Source organism: Pinus tabuliformis, chromosome Q (assembly GCF_031772625.1).
Source record: "Pinus tabuliformis cultivar Carrire ecotype Pingquan chromosome Q, CPIR1, whole genome shotgun sequence".
In the NCBI taxonomy this organism is placed as follows: Eukaryota; Viridiplantae; Streptophyta; class Pinopsida; order Pinales; family Pinaceae; genus Pinus; species Pinus tabuliformis.
In genome coordinates, this window is record NC_142296.1 from 335,245,222 (window position 1) to 335,252,742 (window position 7,521).

Genomic DNA, 7,521 nt, shown 5'->3' on the forward strand with positions numbered 1-7,521 from the left:
AGAATCTTCTAGTCGAAGGCCAATGATGAGAGCCTGTCACCAAAAGAGAGGAAACTTACCATTGAAGTATGTGAGCTCCAAAGAATTGAAGGGAGTTTATAGGTCAACTTCATGGATAAGGTGTTGATGTCTATAGGAAGCAACCCATCATAGGAGGGACTTTATGTACCCCCCATCAACAACACAAAACGAGTATCAAGAATTGAGACAAAATGTAATGATGTAAAGCTAGTTTAGAAGTGACATACATGAAATAATTCTTAAAGGTATTGTAGTAGATGTCAACTGAGGGTGGAATTTCTCTTGAGCATATCAACGACACTGATATGGAGTTGGCAGCATTAAATCATTGACCCATCATGAAGGATTTCATTGATTAATAGAGAGGCAGGCTGATTCCCCAACCTAAATCAGTCACAAAGATGAAGTGAAAGAGTGTCATTTTCAAGAGTGACTCAGTGCCATTAATAGGTATGATACCTTTTTTTCTCAATTTCCCAACCATTTTTGGTCATCACCTCTTTATTTTTGATAAGATCGAAGCGGGTAGCATATTCTTGATCTATAAGTTCATCCTTTATATGGATCCCTTTGAGTATATTTAATGAACCCTAAGAAGAAGTTACTCAATCTTGTCACATTTGATGGTTCCAACATTTTTTAATATTTTTATGAGTCGAACAAAGGTGTAACTCAATTTCTTTTTCATGTTTAGAGAGTTTGAAAAAGAGGCAAAAAATAAAAATCCAAGATGTTCCTTTTCGTAAATTTGTTCCTTGGGTCCAAAAGGGTGTAAAATAATACCTAGGAGAACCTTTTAACCATGTTTTACTGAAGTATTCATTTTTCATAAATAGTCTATCCAGTCCAAAAAAGGGTTAAACTTATACTAGGAAGACATCTTTTAATTTACTTTAACAAGTTCAAAAAGACAAGTGCTTGACACTCTCTTCATATTTTGGGAGTCTGAAAAGAGCTTAAAGACGAATCCACCTGGAGGAACGAGTGGTATAAAAGGGTAGCAACTGGTATTGGTCATGATGGAATTGCTCAAAACATGTAGAGGTTAAGAGGCAGGCTTATAATACCACTCATCTTAGCGGTTCATTAAGAAAGGGTAAAACACCAAGTGAAAGTGAATGATCGACTAAATAGATGGTGACTATGGAATGAGAAGACCAAGGCTCATCTTGAAAAAACATACTGGAAATCATGAGAGATAAGTGTGGAGGGGGGTTCCTTTTTCATAAGTTTTAACGAGTATAAAAAAGTGATAAAAGTGTACTCATATCACCAACTTTCAATTTGATTAATGAGTAGGAAAAGACAGAAAGAACTCAACATTTTCATGTGTGTTTTATGAGCATGAAAAGCTAGCAAAAGTAGGTCAAGATTTTCATGAGTTTACCAAGTCTTGAAAATAATAACCGAAATGGACTTGAAATAGGTTTCATTTTTACATAAGATTGAAACAAAAGAAAACTATGCTTGAGAGTGGTTTCATTTTTACACAAGCTTGAAATAGAGAAAAAGTATGCTTGAGATAAGTTTTCACGCCCCCAACATAATGAATTAATTCTAGGGACATGCCCCCCAAGATTTATTTCATACACCTAAGTATACTATTGGTTACTAATAGGCAGATGGAATGAAGGTTGATTTACGAGATCAAGTGAAAGATTCAACTTGACATTTATGAGATATAATCAAAGAATTGAATTGGAGGGGGATCTACTTCATTTTTTAATGAACTTGACAGAGTAAAATAACTATGCTCATGATAACTTGTTTCATTTTTTAACGAGCTTGACACAAGAAAAGGAACTGTGCTCCAGGACCTTGTTTCAATTTTTTAACGAGATTGACACAAGAAAAAGAACTCTACTATGGGACCTTATTTCATTTTTTAATGAGTTTGACACAAGAAAAGGAACTCTGCTCTGTGACCTTGTTTCATTTGTTAACAAGCTTGAAACAAGAAAATAAACTCTCCCTTGGGACCTTGTTCATTTTTGAATGAGATTGACACAAGAAAAGGAATTTTGCTATGGTTTCTTGATCATGACCTCTAGGAGGCCATGGATTCCAAGATGCACTCATAAGATGGGGGAAACACTCTAGAAGGGATACATACTAAGAGATCCAATGGAAATTTCAAGTTCCAATGCCCCTAGTAAATGATTCACCATATCACCTACTAGGTCCAGGTCAAAAGAAGTTGAGCAACCAATAAGAAGATATTATTCATCGATAGGTATGGGCATGGGACATGTTTCCACATAATTAACCTATGGCGAGGAAGATACCATTTTCATATTTGGAACATTTAGGGAATTTGGATGATTGGATGTCAATTCAGGACCAAAGAATGAAAGTTGATCAATAGTCACTATTAAGGAATCAAATCACTTGAAAGAGTGTGGACACGATAATGTTCATAGCATAAACATAGTCTCACCCCAAGAGAAAATTGAAATATAAGGGGTCCATGACTACCATAACATCAATACATACAAATTTTCCTTCCAAGGTAATAGGAAACTAAGGATCCATAAAGGTTGACTGGTTCTTCTATTAAAATCTAAGAGATTTGGAGCAGAGGACACAAGATGAGGGGAACCCAAAGATTTCTAAGTAGTTGAGTATAGAATGTTAACAAAGGCACCCTCGTCAATAACAATACAATTTATGTTCTTATGACAAGAATTCAGCCTGATTTGGAAGGGCATGTAAGAAGGGAGACAAGGTTATTTCAATTGATTTCAATCAAAGGCAATGAACTCATTACTTGGAGGGGTTTTGTGACAATAGGAAAAATGCCCCCTTGTTCAGTAAAATCAGAGTAAATGAGAAGAACTTGAGCAATATGATCTCCACTCTCTATGATAAAAGTATGATCAAATAAAGGTGGAGTCAGGTTAACCACTTTCTAAACCAATGGTTGGTTGGGAACAAACTCGTGGGATTCACATTTATAAAGAGTGGGATTGAATGAATATTGATTCAAGTCAATTATGTCATGAACTAGTGGAGGATTCGTGGAAAGTTTTTGGTAACCAACTGGAAGTTTCAGTTGAGAAATAGTAATGGTTTCCAATAGTTTGGAGGCTTCATCTAGTCAAGGGAAAAGGTGAATTGTATGGTTCAATTCACATAAATTACAGGGAAACTTAACTTTACCCTTCTTTTCGTGGACCTTATTAGCACTAGTCAATGGTTGATCACTAGTATGATCAATAGAGACAGATGACAAGGGATGATACAAGCCTGTAGACCAGACTTCTAATACATGGGGATACTAGGACAATATCTAAGGAGGTGTTCACCCTTACAAATCATGCAAGGGAATTTGACTTTACGGGGCTTTGAAGGGCTAGCTACATTAACAACAATGGTTGTTTGTTTCTTGCCTTGCTTATTTGGCTTCTTCATCTTCTTCCTTTTGTTCTTCTTCTTAGCCTCTAGGTTATTAGCACCAATACTTTCACCAGGCGAGGAAGAAGAAAGGGAGGAAGAGAGATTGGGAAAAGAAGAAAAAGGGTCAAATTGAGGTTGATATAGTTCAGGTGGAGGACTCAATGGTGAAGAAGTTTGGACATTTAGAACCAAAGTGGTTGAAAACAACTAAACTCGTAAACCTATGGTAAATTTGGGAAGGGACAACATAGCCATATAAGGAGCACCAATAATTCCAAAAGAGGGAAAAAATATAGGATTCCATCAGAAGGGTTTCCTTGACTGGTAGACTCCAGAACTATTTCCATCATATTCAAATTAAGGTATACTAAGGAGTAGAAAGTGAGCGAATTAATTGATTTTATAAATTAAAAAGACAAGTAAAACAAAAATGGGTAGCCATGCAAAAATGGTTTACCAAGTCACTATGAATTGTGGTATATTGTTTCCAGTATGTGCCGACAATCTCCCCAAATGTTGTGTTCAATGTATAACAGTTAACAAGGCAACCGAATTCATTACCTATGGTAGGATAACAACCTAATGGAGACTTCAAAATATACCCAGAGGTACATGGAATTGCAGTTGATAGTGGTGTTGTCTAATGCGTCTTGTATGATAGAAAGTATTCTGATATACTTTTCATACGTGGAGCACGATTCGATATATCCGAGGGTACATGGAGAGTGATCCAATATAATTACGTATGTGGAATACCGACTACCCGTAGAGTGTAACACAGACAAGTAACAATAACTCCTATGTTTAACGATGTCAGAACACATCTTCTAGCCTAGGCCACTATGTGTGTCATTAATGTTCTAAATGCTCCTTAGGTTAATTGAATAAATTTTAAATTTGATCCTCCATTAACATTCAATTTCAAGGTCCCGGATGCGGGTGGCTCCAGCTCGTAGCATGTTAGTGGCTCGTCACATGGGCATGTGTCAGCCCGGACGAGCCATGCAATACAGGTCCAGTGGATATTTAAGATCGGCGGCGGCAGTCCATCTACAGGATTTAATTCGGGTCATTTCGGTATTAACTGCTCTTCTTGGTAGCAGGAAAATGGCGCTACAAAGGCCTGGCACCTCTGTCATGCTCCCGCAGTCTTGCATAAGGTCTGGGCGTTCGGAGGTTGAGTCGGATTATTCACTCACGTATTCACTGGTTCTGAGGGAGATTACGAAGGGTTACTCCTGCTCTCTAGCCAATTTGGGGATGCAGCGTGAGCGCCAAAGGATGATTAGCAGGCGCGGAAGCTCCAGAGGTCGTGCTTCGTCTCAGAGGCATGCTATTTCCCCCTCTTCCTCAATTGAGGTTTCATCAGACCACCGTCGCTCCAGAGGACGTGCAGTCGGCCGCGGCAGGGCAACGGAGCACAGAGAAATCATGGATTGTGGCCACTCTGTGCATCCCATGGTCAGGTATCGAATTCCCTGCTCTTTGGCAAATTCAACATTCATAGTTTCGGTTTCGGTGGAGCACTGTAGCAATCCAGGAGGTCAAGAGGAAGCTCTGCAGGCAAACCCTCCTCGGATTCCAGGGTTGGTTCCCACAATCGACATGCAAGTTCCCACTATCGACCTGCAGCGCCCCGTCAAGGATAGTTCCTCCCCAGACTCTCAGGCAGGCCCCAGCGAACCCGCGCAGAGGAACAATCTTCCCGACCCGGACATCCCCAAGCACTTCAGGGGCAAAGAGGAGGACGACCCGCACACCACAGATGATGAATAACTCGACCTGCTGTTCGTTCCCAGTCGCTGAGAAGGGAAAGTTTTCTCTGTTTGCTCTCACTGTTATCTTGTATGTGTCAGGACTCAGTCCTTATGTGTTTCAGTGTCGGCTATCCATATGTGTTAAGTGTCGGTCTTATGCACTGTCCTGTGTCGTTATGCTTCCAATTTTGTTCCCATGTAATTTTGGACATGTTTATTCCTGAGCATACTGTCAATCTCTCGACAGGAATCACAGAGCTACGACTCTGTTGTAACATTGATGCTGTAATTTTTTACTTTTTGTAATATAATAGATTAGTCTGATTCAGAAAAAAAAAAAAAAAAAACATTCAATTTCAAGGCTCATGAAACGAATTCACATGAACTTCCTATAATGCAACTAGCATGATAAAAACAATTATTTTTCTGTGAATGAAGATCTATCTATGAGAAGAAGAAAACAAAGATGCAACAAACAAGATATTCCTAACTAGATCTTTCAATTTCACTATTCCAATCCAATTCAAAGCCCTAAATGCAATGCAAGAAATGAAAATTTTCCTTTCCTTTCCTTTTTAATTTTCAACAATGAAAAATGAAATAGAACTAGATCATTAATAAAAAAGAACTCACATAGATTGGAACTATAATATGAAAATTCATTTTATCAAATCAACAATCAAACTAAGTTTTCACAAACCTTAATTGGTAAGAATAAATAAAAAACAAACAAAATCTCATCAAAAGGCAACCACACTCAAATGTAAACACAAGGATGGCTTTAGAGAGACAATGACTAGTTCGAAAAACGAGGAGAGACATTAGATTAAAAAAACTCAGAACAAGGCATAGGAATTAAATTTTTTCATCCCACATGGACCATCATAGGCTATGCATGGAAATCAGTGCAATTCATCACACTCATAGAGAGATACAAGTGTGTTGGGTTTCTTTGTCTTAGACCAAAAAGTGTGTTGGTGCTGACTTTGTTCAAAATACGAAGCAAAAACTATACCAAGATTAGAAATACACTTTCATAAGACTGATTACTACCTAAATAATTTAAATTGAGTCACTTTCAAAGGAATAAAAATATTAGACAAAGGAAGCCACTAAAGGAACATCGTTCCCTAGTGGAGTCACCAAGTTGTTTGATGGAAACATCTCTTCTGTAGATAGAAGTAAACTCCCTAGATTTAGTGGCTTAATATAGAAACAACACAAACAAAAAGACTTATGCTTTCTTTAGAGAAATTAGAAAATGGAGGAAAGACTTACCTGGATTCCCATGCAAGTTCTCCTCTTCTCCATGCTTGTGAGCTTTAGCTCCAACTCCAAATGTTATAAATGGAACCTACAAGACAATTAAAACAAGCAAGAAGTCCACAACATACAAAAACATGTACTAACATCTCTAAACAATGAGTCAAGAAGGCATTTTATTACATATGCATGAATGAGACACAAGGAAAACAAAGCATTTTTATATTAATGAATGTATGAGATATTACAATCCTTTAGAGATCTTGACCTTGTAGATGTCTCTCAGCTATCATGTCCATCCCTTGTCACAAAGCAAGCCTTCAATCACAACTCAAGTGCATGGATGAATAATTGATCCTTAGGCACAAAGCAAGATCATGAGGGCATAACTAAGAGTCTCCAAAAGCTAGCCTAGACTCCATGGGAGACAATAAATTTATAGGGTAAATAGGGTGGTTTGGGATTTACCAATCTAGGACTTATATCCACATATGAGGTAGTATAATATCTAGGGATAAGAGATAAAACATCAAGAGTAGGAGTTTGAAATATCAATCAATATTAAATAGTTAAAACCTCCTCATAAACTTCTGGAAAGAGAATATTTGTTTTTTTTTTTTAGTTTTTACTAAATTGTAGAGAGAATCACACCCATAATAAAAGAAACATGCACTAGTCAGTGCAGTTGCCCTGTTGTACAACCTGTTTTTGTGCAAGCTTCTCAAAAGGAAAGTAAAATGGGTCAAACAATTATGGTTTTGAGTTGTTTAAACCATAATTCTTGGACTTTTTGGACATAGGACGTTCTAATATTTTCAGGGGATGAAAGAAAAGTGTCATTGTGATTTTGATTGATTCATTTTTTAGGCCATTTCATTGCATGTGAAAAAATTATCTGTAACAAATTTGAATGCATGTATGGATGGAATGGTTGAGATTCCTCGTTATGTGAGGAAATTATCGAGCAAGAGAAAATTCTTGCTGCTATTTATTTTATTGTCATGTGATTATGACTTTCATATGCCATCTTTATATTATGATAATGGAAAGCTAATTATTGGATCAACATGCATACTAACTACTA